The sequence below is a fragment of the Triticum urartu genome, chromosome 7A, assembly GCF_056163025.1.
Source record: "Triticum urartu cultivar PI428250 chromosome 7A, HENAU_Tu73, whole genome shotgun sequence".
Taxonomy (NCBI): Eukaryota; Viridiplantae; Streptophyta; class Magnoliopsida; order Poales; family Poaceae; genus Triticum; species Triticum urartu.
In genome coordinates, this window is record NC_141879.1 from 663,928,633 (window position 1) to 663,944,673 (window position 16,041).

The 16,041-nt window shown below is 43.8% G+C and overlaps 2 pseudogenes; both read left to right on the forward strand.

Annotated features, from left to right (window-relative positions):
* The window catches only part of LOC125525393 (polyubiquitin-like), a 175,628-nt pseudogene that overhangs the window by 137,318 nt on the left and 22,269 nt on the right, over positions 1-16,041 (forward strand).
* LOC147961190 (uncharacterized) lies at positions 10,911-11,995 on the forward strand (annotated as a pseudogene).

Consider the following 16,041-nt stretch of genomic DNA (forward strand, 5'->3'; position numbering starts at 1 on the left):
GTTTTTCGGTGGGACCGACATGCAACTCGGTAGGACCGATATGATTAGAGTTAGGGCATAACGTAATCTCGGTGAGACCGATTACACAAACTCGGTGAGACCGATTTTGGTAATAAGCTAACCAGAGAGTTGGTCAGGTAAACTCAGTGGGATCGATCGCTCATTTTCGGTGAGACCGAAACGTTACGAAGGGAAAACAGAGAGTTTACATTGCAATCTCGGTGGGACCGATCGCTCATCTCGGTGGGACCGAACGTTACAAGGGAAATAGAGAGATAACAATCCCATCTCGGTGAGACCGAGATCCCTATCGGTGAGACCGATTTGCCTAGGGTTTGTGGCAGTGGCTATGACATTTGAAACTCGGTGGCGCCGGATAGAAAGAATCGGTGGGGCCGAGTTTGACTTTTGGTTTAGGTCATATGTGAATGTGAGAAAGTAGTTGAGGGTTTTGGAGCATATTACTAAAAATTTTGAGCAAGAGCCTCATTAAGAAACACCTCATCCCTCCTTGATAGTATTGGCTTTTCCTATAGACTCAATGTGATCTTGGATCACTAAAATAGAAAATGTAGAGTCTTGAGCTTTGAGCTTGAGCCAATCCTTTGTCCTTAGCATTTTGAGGGGTCCACTTTTCTCATCCATGCCATGGAAATCATTGAGCTTTCCTGAGATATTAATCTTGAAATAGCATTAGCTCAATGAGCTATATGTTGTTAGGAATTACCAAAACCACATAGGGATAGTTGCGCTTTCAATCTCCCCATTTTTGGTAATTGATGACAACATATATATCAAAGCTTCGACAAATGATAATAAGAGTGAATTTCACTACGGGAAACAACTAATTTGCCGCCAGGAGGCGTCTTTGCCGTCAGCTTTTTGTCGGGCAGACAGCAAAGAAAAGGTTTGCTGTCATCAACAGATGGCAAAGAAAAACTAACGGCAAAATAGACTTTGCCGTCTGTGAATAAAAATACAGACGGCAAAGAGCTCACTTTGCCGTCTGCCAAAGAAAATACTCACGGCAAAAATTCTTTGTCGTCTGTGTTTGTTTTGATAGACGGCAAAAAATCTTTGCCGTCTGTGTTTTTATTCGTAGACGGCAAAGTGAGCTCTTTGCCGTCTGTACTTTGTTTCACAGACGGCAACCGGAGAAAGCACAGCACATGGATCAAACACTCGGATCGATGACGTGGCAGCCATCCACCACCACATGCTGCTCGATCCTACCCTCCCCCATCTCCCTTCCTACCCACGTGACCCACTCCACCACTCAACTAAAAAGTAACCCCTGGCCCACCCCACCTGCCCACGCCGCACACACAGACGCCCACCCGCGACGGGGAAGGCGAGCAGGGAAGCCGGGGCGTGCGACGGCCTGGATGGCGTGCAGGAAGGCAGCCACGGGCGAGGGCGGCGGCTGGCACGGGTGAAGGCCAGCGCGTGCGAGGGCGGCGGCTGGCACGGGCGGCCACCGGCGCATGCGAGGGCGGCGGCTGGCCCGCCCGTGCGTGAGATGGCGGTGGCCGGCGTGTGAGATGGCGGCAGCCGGCGTGTGCGAGGGCAGGCGGCAGGGCGGGCGTCGCAGGCGAGGGCGGGCGATGCGTCGCGCGACGGGCCACCCGTTGCTCTCCTCATCTTCGCCTGAGGCAGCCTCTTCTCTCCACAGCGGGTGCCCGCCTCCTCCCCCAACCACGTCGAACGGAACGCGTACATCGCGGTGCGTCTCACCGTCTACTTCACCGCCATGGCCCACCTCATTGTGTACTGCCAGTTCGTCCGCAGCACCACCCAAGCCCAGCCGGCCTCGCCTTTCCTCCTTCCTCGATGGGCCTCTGTAATCTACACCGGTCGTCCCTGTTCTAGCCTCCTCGTTGCCGCTCTGTTCCAGCCTCGAGCAGAGGAGGCTGCCGCCTGGGTGACCGCCGCGGTGGCCCAACCCCGGCATTAGAGTTCTTTGTCCGATGTCGAAGCAAGGAAGAACATGTACCAGATCGCGTTTTCCATCTCGCGTTTTGGGTCTTTCCTGTAAAGTTCCCATATTGTGTTGTAATTTCACTTTCTTTGGGGGTCCATGTGGCAGTTGTACAGTCTTGTGGCAGTTATCAACGAAGTAGCTTCTGGGTCCTTCGCGGCCGTCTCCCCTTCAAAAAACTAAAAGTAAAATAATAGGAACACGAACTACCAGCCATTGTTTTTTTATATAAAAATAATTGTTTGCCGTCTATGGGTTTGAGGGTAGACGGCAAAGAAGAAGCATTGTTGACGGCAAAGAGCTTGAAATTTGTCGTCTGTTGTTTAATCGGCTGACGGCAAGACATGACATCGGCTGACGGCAAAGACTTTGCCGTCTGTTCCATAAAAAGCTGACGGCAAAGTACTCGTTGCCGACTAATCTTTGCCGTCTGAGTTTGCCGTCTGCTTCCTGACGGCAAACTCTTTGCCGTCTGGATTTAGGTCTTTGCCGTCTGCGATCCACAGACGGCAAATTATCAGTTTCCTGTAGTGTTTGAGAAGTATGTGAAAAGAAAGGGCTCCCCCTAAATTTGTGCATAGTTTAAGATTTTCTTTGGACTGCAAATGCACAATGAGTTAGGAACATGGGTTACTCTTCCACGTCACATACATCTTGGTGGAGCGCTCAAACTGATAATAATGAAATACATGCACTCATCACCAAGCAAAGTGAATGATCATATATGGGGATATAAAAGGATAATGTCATCCCACAAGCATTAAGGTAGAATATGATCAAACACATAATCATCCAAGTATCACACACAAGCATAAAGTATCACAAACAAGCAAATAAACAAAGTTTAACCACCAAACAAAAAGAGAGAATAAAAAGTAACACTCCCTCTCGAAGCCTATGATTTATACATTTTCTCTCCTTTGGCAACAAGTTACCAAAAAGTTCATAAAAATACATAGTGCTAGATCGACTCTCGGGCTTGGTCTTCAGATGGTGGTGTAGATAACACGCCAAGGACGAAGGCATCAGTTGATGTAGATGGAGCTGGTGGAGTGGGTGCTGGAGCTGGTGGCACTGAAGCTGTAGCTGGTGCAGATGAAGTTGCTCTGGTGTCTGTGACAGGCACTGCAGCAGATCTCTGTCCTCTGGGCACTCTAGCAAAAGTATCAGTGGTAGACTTGCCCTTCTTCTCATGCACTTCATCCTGAAGTTGCTCAACAACTGACTAGATCTCAGTGACCTTCACATCTGAGTCATAGAACTTCTGCTCCATGATCCTCTCTAAGCTCTCCTGGTTTTGAGTCAGGGTAGCCAATCCCTTCTGAATCCTCAGAGTGAAGGCAATCAAGTAGCCAAGCTGATCTTGCTTGCTCTTCAGAAGATACTGAGATGCCTCTTCAGTGGTTGGCATCTTTGTAGCCTTTTCAGCCCTTGCCTTCTCCCTCTTGGCTTGTGCTTGCACAGAAGATGGTTCATTTTCATCCATCACCACAGTGTTGTCCTCAAAGTATGGGTAGATGGGCATGTGTTCCTTGTCCAGGAGATATGTGCCAGTGCCCATCTTGGAGTTGATTAGCTCCTGAATCTGTGGGGCATACCCACAACTTCTCTTCTGATCTGTAGTTGTTCTCTTAATGGTTTCCACAATTAGGCTCATGACCTTGAACTTTTGAGGTACATCAAATATGTGAAGCAAGTTAATTGCATGGCCTCTGATCATCTTGTGATCACCTGACGTTGGCAACAGAGTGTGCCTGAGGATCCAGTTGATTGTTGGCAAGCCTGACAGAAGGTAATGTACTGATCCAAACTTGTGTGTCTCAAGAGCAGCATCTGGGATCTCTTTGTACATATGTGCCATGGTGTTGTGATCCTCCTTCTTCTTGGCATAGACATCCAAGTCATCTTCACTCTCCTCAGGAGCATTGATCAATTTTGCCCATTCTGCCACCGTTGACTGTTTCCTAGTACCTTCAGACATCCAGACAATCCTTTCATCTGGGTAGAAATGAGCTGTGGAGTAGAACTGCATAATGAGCTCATCATTCCACTTTGTGAGCTTCTAAGCCACAAAATCATCGACTCCACATGCCTTGAAGCTTTCATATACACCAGGGAAGTGATCTTCATTTTCCTCAATGAATTTCCAATCAACCCATCTCATGTCACACACTATGGGCTTCTTGTCAAGTAAGATGGTCTTATAGAAGTCCTGTTGTTCCTTTGGATGGAACCTGTAGTCCACAGTAGTCCTTCTCCTGGTGGGATATGGATCAGACTCTCTCCATAGCCTTAAACCTGAATCCTTCCTGATTTTCTTGTTCTCTACAACTGGGTGAGCATCATTGTGATCTGGAATTTTGGGCTTCAACTTTCTCAACAGGATAGAATCATCATCTTCTTCAGCAGCTTGAGGCACTGGGGCCTTGTTCTTCTCCTCAGCAAGGATGTTCCTGGTGCTCCTCTTGGATTTTGGCTTTGGAGCTGGAGCAGCAGTCTTAGGCTTAGATGGAGTAGCCCCTACCCTTATAGCATCTCCCATAATCTTCTGAGCTTTGGGTGCTGGTGCTGCATCCTCTTCCTCTTCTTTAGAATCTTTCATTATTGAAGATCTCCCAAGCACTCTGGCAGTGGTATTCTTGACCCTTTCCTTCCTTTTCTTTTCTTCCACAATCTGTTCTTTGGGTGCAGATCCCAAAGTCTCTTGAGTGGATGTTCTGGCTTTTAACATGGGAACTCTCTTGGCAGGAACCTTTTGCTTCATTCATGGCTTAGTGGCAGCAGTTGTGCCATATTCCTTTTTCAGGACTTTCCTCTTTGAGGTGGCCTCTTCCTCAACAGCCACATAGTCCTCATCCTCAGAATCTGAGGTTTTCTTCTTTCTGGTCCTGGTGGCTGCCTTAGGCAAGTTGCTGGGTGTACTCCTGCTTCCTTCATCAAAGCTGCTAGAGGGACTAGTGCCCTCACTCATGTTCACTTTCTCCTCGGACTTGTTCTAACTGTCACTCTGATCTGACATGATCCAAACACTGATAGCCGACCCTGTGAATAGATTATAGATGAGGTAGATTTGATAAGCATCACAAAGTACAGAGGTTTTTGCAAAAGAATGAGTTAAAAACTTAGTTTTAGTTTTCCACAGAAAGCATTTTGGATCTACCGATTCGCAAACTTGGTGATACCGAAGCAGCTTTTGGAACCTAAACTAGTGAACTCGGTCAGACCGAGTCACAGTTCGGTGGCACCGATACTGCTAGGGTTTCACAAAGTATTGAATTCGGTCACACCGATTTGCAATTCTCGGTCAGACCGAGAATCACATGTGCAATGGCCTTAGCCAAATCGGTGGAACCGATTTCAACAACTCGGTCGGTCCGAGATGGTTTCGGCGGAAACCTAACCCTAAATTTTCAATCCACGACTAAACTACTGAGTGATTTCGCTAGATAGAGTGATCTCAATCGTGGCAAGATACATGTCAAAACAATGTGCTAAGAATCGGAGGGGGAATAGCACAAGGATCAAGTCCATACCCTAGTGCGGCGATGGACTTGCTATGGCGGCAACGGCCGAGATGATCCCCGTTGACGACGGCGGAGACCAGCGGCGGGAGGCAGCTGGCGAGGAGGAGGACGATCCGGAGACCCAGGGAGGCAGAGCAGGCTGAGCACGGGCGAAGAGGTTCGGAAATTTTTCCAAATTTTGGGCCGCGGATATATATAGCCTGACTCTGTCGGTGTGAGCAAATGGAACAACTCGGTGGCACCGAGATTCATAATTGCAAGCAGTTACTGAAACTCGGTGTGACTGAAAAGTTCAAATCGGTTGCACCGAGATTGAAAACCTAGACCGACTTAATGATCTCGGTATGACCGAAATGGATGAATCGGTCAGACCGAAACGCACAAACAAGTTTTGGATTTTTAAGTCTATGACGAATCGGGGACTGCGAGTGCTCCTCACACAGAGTGGTTCGAATCTGACTTGATCAAACTTTGTGATGTAGCATGAATAGAGTTTGAGACGAGAAAAGCATGGATAGCTAGAGAAGGTTCTTAGGCATTCTTGTCCATCCACTTGGCAAAAGAAAAAGGAACCAAACAATCAAAACAACAAGTGGATATCCTCAAATGAGTAAATTATGCAACCAACATGCTCACACAATAAAATGGCAAATGAAATATGTGGCAAAGCATGCACAACCAATTCTAGCATCTATCAAGCAATTGGCGATGACTAGGTCATCTATATATGAGTATATTGACTTAGGAGTCAAATGAGAACATTTGATCATAGGTCATACTCATCTTTTAAGCACAAATGGGGTTACCATTTTTACATAAAGCGTTGTTGTGTTCACACCTTTAGAGTTGCTTTAGCTCAATTTTAGAGCAAAGCTTCCCCTAGATGTGAGATCCCCCCTAAGAGGGATGAACTAACCTTGGGTTTTGTCGATGATGACTTCATGTAGGTGTTGAAGATGTGGATGCTCGATGTGGATGTAGATCCTTTGGAGCAATCCTTTGGAGTGAGTTGCACTTTCAATACCTACGCGGGTTAGTCCCACAAGGAACAAACAAGGATATCCATAGACATAGAGTGATGCACACACAAGATGATGTCTATGAAAGCATTAGGTTACCTTGTCCCTTGTCTTACCAACAATAGGATTTGTGACTCCTTGAACTAGTGCAAGATGTGGAAGTTGATTGCACTTGTTCTTGCCAAAGTGATAAGAGTGAGGTATGTTGGCGGAGTCACCCTCAAGAACTCTCTAGTTCTTCTTCTTCGGGATCCACATCATCTTGATGGGAATCCTTGGACTTGTAGTCGTACTTGATGAACTAGAACTTGATGTAGTCTTGGGAACCCACTTGACCAAGGCCTTGGGTGCTTCTTCAAATGCATCAATTTCCTCTTGAAGCTTATCCTTGCCTTTTTGCTTATGGTCTTGTGGTGGAAGATCATCTTGAGCTTGTGTCCCTTTGAAGGAAGTAGGATCATACTTCTCTTGTTGAGGAACAAACTTCGTCTTGGGGTATTGATCTTCTTCCCACTCAACTCCATTGGCATTGAACTTTCATTCAAAACCAACACCTTGGTTCTTCCGGTGCCTTCCTTGCTTGCGTACAATTTCCTCGAATTGCTTACTCCCGGCAAGGCTCTTGTAAAAACCTTTCTCTATAATTTCCTTCAATAAGCTATTTTCTTGCTCAAGTGTAACTTGGCTAAGAGAATCATTAGTGGAATCAAGAGAACTACTAGAAGCAACAACATTAGATTTAGCATGATTATTGTTACTACTAGAGGAAGAATCTTTCTTGTTCTTGTTACTAGACTTGACTTGAGGCATGTAAGTGGATAAGAGTAAACGCTTGGCAATGTAAGAAGAACTTTTCTTGCAAAGATCATCATTGATGTCCTTTAAGAACTCATGCTCTTGCTCAAGGTTGAGCTTTTCAAAACGTAATTTCTCATGAGTCCTTAAAAGTTCTTGATTATCTCCTAAGATAGTTTCATGAGCTAACTTAAGAGTGTTTAGTTCTTTAGCTAGAAACTCAATCTTCTCCTTATCATTGGCATTCGTTTTATCTTGATTAGCATGATTAATTGATGTTTCATCATAGTATTCATCACTAGAGTTGTCAACAAGTAAATCATCATCACCTAACAAGTCATCTTCATCACTATTGAAATCAACATACTTGGGGTGTGATACCTTTGGGCCTTTAGCCATGAAGCATCTTCCAAGTCCTTCATTTGGTGAATCAAATATGTCGTAGGAGTTGGTTGACACAAGTGCTAGACCGGCAACACCTTCATCTTGAGTATATTCGGAGTCGGAGTGATAGCTTCTCTCGGAGTGATTGTCGGAGTCAGAGCCGGATACCCATTCACCAACATGAGCTTGATGTCTTCGTTTTGTGTAGCTCCTTGATGACTTGTCCTTCCTTTCCGAATCTTTGCTTCTTCGGGATGTTCTTCGTTCATAACGATCATCTCTACTCCTTCTGTCTCTTGATGGTGATTCTTCTCTTCTACTTCTTCTTTTTGGAGAATCTTCTCTTCTCTTGTAGGGTGTCGTACACTCATTGGAATAGTGTCCGGGTCTTCCACAATTGTAGCAATTTCGCTCTCGACTAGAAGATCTTTTGTCATTGTAGGACCTTGACTTGGAACTTCTCTCTTTGCTTCTACTCTTGTAGAACTTGTTGAAGTTCTTCACCATTAGGCTCAATTCTTCATTGAAGGTTTGTTTCTCACTTGATGATGTGGGAGCTTCACATGAGGCTTTGTAAGCACCACTTGACTTGTTATGGAGCTCCTCCTTATCCTTGAGTGACATCTCATGAGCAACAATTCTTCCAATGACTTTCGTTGGCTTGAGATCTTTGTAATTGGGCATCATTTGGATCAATGTGCAAATGGTTTTCCGTCCAAAGCTCTTAGGATCTTCTTGATGATGAATTTGTCGGTCATCTCTTCACTTCCTAAGCCGGCGATCTCATTTGTGATAAGAGCAAGCCTAGAGTACATTTCAGTGACACCTTCACCATCCTTCATTTTGAACTTGTCAAGCTGACTTTGAAGCATATCCAACTTGGATTCCTTGATGGAGTCGATACCTTCGTGCATATCAATCAAAGTATCCCAAATTTCCTTTGCATTCTCAAGACGGCTGATTTTGTTGAATTCTTCGGGGCACAATCCGTTGAAGAGGATATCACAAGCTTGAGCATTGTATTGCAGCATCTTCAACTCTTTCGCGGTAGCTTCATGATTCGGTTCTCTGCCATAAATGAATTCACCTTGCAAGCCAACACACAATAGCCCATACGGCAGGGTTATGTCCAAGAATATGCATTTTCATCTTATGCTTCCAACTAGCAAAATTAGTACCATCAAAGTAAGGACCTCTACGGTGGTAGTGTCCCTCGCTAGACGCCATACTCTCCTAGGTTGTGAAACCAAGGCTATGACTTCCAAAAGCTATGAAAATCAAGGCAAATGGAGACCAAAGCTCTGATACCACTTGTAGGAACGAAAGTATGTCTAGAGGGGGGGGGGTGATTAGACTACTTGACCAAATAAAAACTTATCATTTACCCAATTTTAGTTCTTGGCAGATTTTAGCAACTTTGGACAAGTCAAGCAATCTTAACCAATTCAAGCAAGCATGCAAAGAGTATATGAGCAGCGAAAAGTAAAGCATGCAACTTGCAAGAATGTAAAGGGAAGGGTTTGGAGGATTCAAACGCAAATAGGAGACACAGATGTTTTTGTCGTGGTTCCGATAGGTGGTGCTATCGTACATCCACGTTGATAGAGACTTCAACCCATGAAGGGTAACGGTTGCGCGAGTCCACGGAGGGCTCCACCCACGAAGGGTCCACGAAGAAGCAACCTTGTCTATCCCACCATGGCCGTCGCCCACGAAGGACTTGCCTCACTAGCGGTAGATCTTCATGAAGTAGGTGATCTCCTTGCCCTTACAAACTCCTTGGTTCAACTCCACTATCTTGTCGGAGGCTCCCAAGTGACACCTAGCCAATCTAGGAGACACCACTCTCCAAGAAGTAACAAATGGTGTGTTGATGATGAACTCCTTACTCTTGTGCTTCAAATGATAGTCTCCCCAACACTCAACTCTCTCTCACGGGATATGGATTTGGTGGAAAGAATATTTGAGTGGAAAGCAACTTGGGAAAGGCTAGAGATCAAGATTCATATGGTAAGAATGGAATATCTTGGCCTCAACACAAGTGTAGGTGGTTCTCTCTCTCAGAAAAAGTAAGTTGGAAGTGTAGGTTTGTTCTGATGGCTCTCTCCATGAATGAAGAGGTGGTGGAGGGGTATATATAGCCTCCACACAAAATCTAACCATTACACAACTTGCCAATCTTGGTGGGACCGAATTGTTAAACTCGGTCGGACCGATTCAACAAAGCTAGTGACCGTTAGGGTTTTTCGGTGGGACCGACATGCAACTCGGTAGGACCGATATGATTAGGGTTAGGGCATAATGTAATCTAGGTGAGACCGATTACACAAACTCGGTGAGATCGATTTTGGTAATAAGCTAACCAAAGAGTTGGTCAGGTAAACTCGGTGGGACCGATCGCTCATTCCGGTGAGACCAAAATGTTACGAAGGGAAAACAGAGAGTTTACATTGCAATCTCGGTGGGACCGATCGCTCATCTCGGTGGGACCGAAACATTACAAGGGAAACAGAGAGATTACAATCCCATCTCGGTGAGACCGAGATCCCTATCGGTGAGACCGATTTGCCTAGGGTTTGTGGCAGTGGCTATGACATTTGAAACTCGGTGGCGCCTGATAGAAAGAATCGGTGGGGCTGAGTTTGACTTTTGATTTAGGTCATATGTGCATGTGAGAAAGTAGTTGAGGGTTTTGGAGCATATTACTAAGCATTTTGAGCAAGAGCCTCATTAAGAAACACCTCATCCCTCCTTGATAGTATTGGCTTTTCCTATAGACTCAATGTGATATTGGATCACTAAAATAGAAAATATAGTCTCTTGAGCTTTGAGCTTGAGCCAATCCTTTGTACTTAACATTTTGAGGGGTCCACTTTTCTCATCCATGCCATGCCAATCATTGAGCTTTCCTGAGATATTAATCTTGAAATAGCATTAGCTCAATGAGCTATATGTTGTTAGGAATTACCAAAACCACCTAGGGATAGTTGCACTTTCAGCCGTTAAGAGTGGGATGGAGAATCATGGTCAGATGCCGTAGAGAAATCGCCGGCCACCACCGGGGAAGAAACCCATCCTCAGGAGGGGACCGCTTCTGTGGGCGCCGCCGGGAAACCAGGTCAGCAGGGGGTGATCAAGCCAAATCAGGGGACCCAAGCCCAAGTTGTCCCTGCGGTTGCCGTTGCCCCACCACCTCCCCCACCTCCCCCAATGGTACAACCTCTTGATCCTAAATACAAAGAGATGATCTATTTCAATTGCAGTTGGCCTGGACACTATGTGGGGAACTGTGTGGAGCCAAAAAGTGTTTTATTTGCTCTGGGAACCATAATGTTAACAACTGTGCTGCTTGGGTAAAACCACAGCCTGTTGCCACTTATTTTGGTAGTGCTGCTTCTGGACTAGGGTTTTATCACATTGAAGTTCCTCTGGCAGCCGAGTCTAGTTGGCTAAATTACAAAAACTGTGATGTTCTTAAGGTGGTCAAAGGAGAGGTTTCTACCTCTGAGCTACTAACACAACTGAATGGAATCTTCTGTAAGAACAAAGAATGGCCATGGCAAATCAAAGAGCTGGAAAATAAGAAATTCCTCTTAAGGTTTCCACCTTGGAAGTATGTGGATGACCTTATTGAATTCCCTCCTTTTGAGTTGCCTATTACTGGAGTATCTGTTAAGATCTGTGAATGGGAAGGTATGCTAGATGAGTTTGGGGCACTTACTGAAGCCTGGGTGCAGATTGATGGTATCCCACCTAAGTGGTGTGCATGGAAAGTATTTGCCCAGATTACTGCTTGCTTTGTTATCCTTGTGGATGTGGACTGGAATGGTATTTTCAAGAGCTTTTATGAAGAAAATCGAGTTAAAGTTGCCTGCAGAGATCCAAGGAAAATCCCTTTTGAGAGATTGGTGGAGATGAAAAAGAAACTTTACCTCCTGTTTTTTACAGTAGAAGGATTTGAACAGATTGATGAGGACAATGATGGAGGTGATGATGATCCAGATCTGGACAATCTTGCAGGAAATGATGAGAATAACAGTAAGGATGCTGAGGATAAAGAGGACATGGAAGAAGAAGATGATGAGGCCATTGATGAACTGGACAAGGCCAATTTTCCTACCAAGACTGATAACCCAACTAGCTCGAACAAATCCATATCTCATGTGACTTCTTCTGCAATGGAATTCCATCCAGCTAACGCAATTAATGCAATGCAAGCAATGATCTCTGGTGACTCTAAAACCTTGACACCAGTTAAAGTTAATGGAGATGAAATTGAACCAAGCTCGAGGTGAAAAAACTGATGCTCTGTCAGTCCATCTGGACTACTGTTCCGAACAACTTAGCAAGTTTGAGATGGAAGAATCTGATGTGGAGGAAGATAACATTAATATGGAAATGGAATGTTTACCAGAAGATCTGATTCTGGCAATGAATTCAGTCAAAAGATCACTACTTGATTCTCTGGAAAGGGCAGACACTGTGGTCAAGAAAAAATCAACATCAAAAACTCACCTACCTGGGGCCCAGTGCTTGCTGACAAACCAAAGTCCAGAACTCATGGAAATATTAAGATCATGGACAAGGCAGCTGCATACATGATGAAGAAGAATTTGGAAATACCAGCCACATTCAAAGGTAAATCATTTGCCACACTTGATCCTAATGAACTTGCTTCTCATGCTTCTAAAGTTGATTTATGCATTGGTAACAATGAGGAAGAGCAAAAGAATATTATTCTTGACCTTATTAACAATGAGAAACTTAGATGCTTGCAATTTGCTGATGAAAATCACGAGATTGTTCTCCCTGATAACTTAGATTTGGTAGAAGTGAATGACTATAACTCTGTTTCTGGACAAAAGGATACACCAGATACTGGACCAGTTGGCACTGTTGGCTCAGTTGTGGAATGTCCTGCCTTGAACACCAAGAAAAAGCCTTGTGGCTTATCCCATCCTTTTAAATTTAAATTATAGGAGCTTTCTGGAACATTCGTGGTTTAGGTCAACCTGGTAAAATTCAGTGCCTGGGGGATTTTATTTGTAGTAATCAAGTAGATTTCCTGTGTTTCTCTGAGACCAAGAAAGAGATCATTGATGCTCATATCCTCAATAGTATTTATGGTAGAATAGCATTTGACTGGCATTATCTCCCTCCTATCAACACAGCTGGTGGGATCCTTGTGGGTCTCAAAAGTGATTTGTTCGAAGTGGTTGGGTTTGTCAATAAGAAGTTTTGCTTTGTTGCAAATCTGAAAAATAAATCAGATGGTTTTGTTTGGCATCTTGTTGTTGTATATGGTACTTGTTATAATGAGATCAAGCTTGAATTCTTTGTTGAACTACATGATGTCATGGATGGGCTCAATTATCCAGTTTTACTTGGGGGGGGGGATTTTAATCTTGTTAGGTCCATGACTGACAAGAACAATGGTATTATTAACAACCAGTTTACGTACCTCTTCAATGACTGGATTAATAAATGGTGTCTTATGGAAATTAATGTTGCTAAAATTTACTTGGAGTAATAATCAAGATAATCCCATTTTTGCAACTATAGATAGGATTTTTGTTTCTCTGAACTGGGATGCCCACTTCCCTTTATCAGTGGTTACTGCGCTCCCTCGGGTGGGGAGTGATCATACACCATTACTTTTGGACACAGGGGCTCGGAGGGTTACCTCCCCGAGGATTTTTTGCTTTGAAAAATGGTGGCTTGACCACCCTGATTTTAAAAAATGGTGATTGATACGTGGAACACCTCGGTCCCTGGTAAAACAGTTATGGATATTTGGATGAATAAAAGTAAACTTTTTAGGAGGAAATCTAGGGGCTGGAGTATTAACATTGAGGCGGGTACTAAGAAAAAGAAGACAGAGCTTTTGCTCGAATTCGATATTCTTGACGTATTCTCTGAGAGGAACCAGATTGATGATAGAGAAAAAATTAGGATGGAAGAAATTAGGACAGAACTTGCTCTGATATGGAGCAAGGAGGAAACTGCCTTATGGCAGCGCTCCAGAGACCGTCGAATTATTGACGGGGATAAGAATAATGCATATTTTCATGCAATGGCCAACCACAGGCATAGAAAAAACCATTTATCCGAGCTGGTTGGGGATAATGGCCCAGTTTATACTACTCAGGAAATGCTGGGGGTGGCTACCTCTTATTATAAAATTTGTTCTGTTTTGAGAACAAACATAATATCTGTCTTGGCCTTTCCTTTTGGGAGGAAGATGAATTAGTTACTCAGGAAGAAAATGACCACTTACAAAAAAGCTTTTCCGAGGAGGAAATTAAGGAGGCAATCTTTGGCTCTTATGCCCATGGTGCCCCTGGCCCTGATGAGTTATCCTTCTTGTTCTACCAAACTTTTTGGGAAGTTACTAAAACAGATTTCATGGCCCTAGTTAGAGACTTTAAAGAGGGGAAGCTGGACTTACTGCGTTTAAATTTTACTCTGATTGTTCTCATCCCTAAAGAGGCAGATGCCAGAGAGATGAAGAAATTCCGTCCTATTAGTTTGAGTAATTGTGGGATAAAAACTTCTCCAAAGCCATGACAAATAGGGTCTTCCCTGTGGGACGTAGGTTGATCTCATCTAACCAAACTGCTTTCATTAAAGGGAGGTATATATTAGAGAGCGTGGTTATGGCCCATGAAGTGATTCATGGGATTAAAAAATCAAGCTCTTAAGGTCTGGTTCTCATATTAGATTACGAGAAGGCGTATGATAGGGTTAGCTGGGAATTCTTGTTTGATATGCTTCACTCAAGAGGGTTCGGCCCTAAATGGGTTGATTGGATTAAGAGCACGCTTGTTAATAGGACTATTAGTGTGAGGATTAATGACACCACTTGCCCCTACTTTGTAGGTGGGAAAGGTCTCAAACAGGGGGACCCACACTCTCCCCTGCTGTTTAACCTTGTTGCTGATGTTTTTACAAAGATGCTCAAGAAAGCTACTTCTCATAATCTAATTTCTGGGCTTCTACCCCATGTCAACCCTGGAGGTGTGGTTAGTCTGCAATATGCAGACGACACCATACTCTTCTTGGAAAAATCTACTCAAAAAGCAAGGAATTTTAAATGGCTTTTGTCAAGTTTTGAAAACTTATCTGACATGAAAATCAACTTCCACAAAAGTGACCTCATGAGTATAAATGTAGATGATACAGTTGCTAGTGAATTTGCTCAAATTTTCTGTTGTAAAAAAGGATCTTTTCCTATTAAGTATTTGGGAGTGCCTCTGCACTATGATAAATTGAAAAGAGAGGATCTCCAACCTATCATTGATAGAATCATTAAAGGGGTTTCTGGCTGGCTGGGGAGATATCTTACTTATAAAGGAAAAATTATCTTGTTGTGTGCTTGTATTATTAGCATTCCTGCTTACTTGATGTCTGTGATCAAATTTCCTAAGTGGGGAATCAATGCTATTAACTCACAAATGGCTCACTTCTTTTGGGGAAATGTGGGTGATCAGCACAAATACCACCTGGATAATTGAGGCTTAATTACTAGGAGGAAAGAGTTTGGAGGTTTGGGGGTACCCAATATTAAGGAATATAATATGGCACTATTAGCTTCTTGGGGTAAAAGATTTTTTAATAACCCTGACTCTGATTGGTCTAAACTTCTCCTTTATAAATATAGAGTTAATTCTCCAAACCTCCTCTGGGCTAAAAGTGAAGGGGGTTCTACCTTTTGGAAGAGCATCACTTGGGCAATGGCAGCTGCAAAGACATTTTATAGATGGAAGCTAGGTGATGGAAAACTCATTAGTTTTTGGCATGATGTGTGGGTGGGGGATTGTTCCCTTAAAGTGCAGTTCTGGGACTTGTTTTGTATTTGCAACCAGGTTGATAGTACTGTAGCCCAAGTATGGGATGTGAATGATCTGAAATTAACATTTAGGAGATGTGTTGACATGCGTGGGATGAATCATTGGGATCAACTTGTCTGTTTGATCAAACAGTGCCCTCCATCAGATGAAGTGGACACCCCCATTTGGGGGCTAGAACCTAGTGGGTCTTTCTCAGTTAAATCTTTTTACAAACAGATCAATTTTGGTGGGGTAGCTCCTAGTGTTAGTACAAAAATGTGGAAAATCCTATGTCCACGGAACATTCATATCTTCCTATGGCTCTGTATTCACAACAAAATACTTACTAGAGATAATCTTGCAAAGAGAAGGGAGGTGGAAGATCCTTCCTGTCTATTTTGCTCTGAACCTGAAACTGTTCAACATCTGATGTTTGACTGTGTGGTGGCCCAGCAAATTTGGAACTTTGTTGCAGAAATTTTTAATATTGATAGCATATCTTGTTTTGAAAA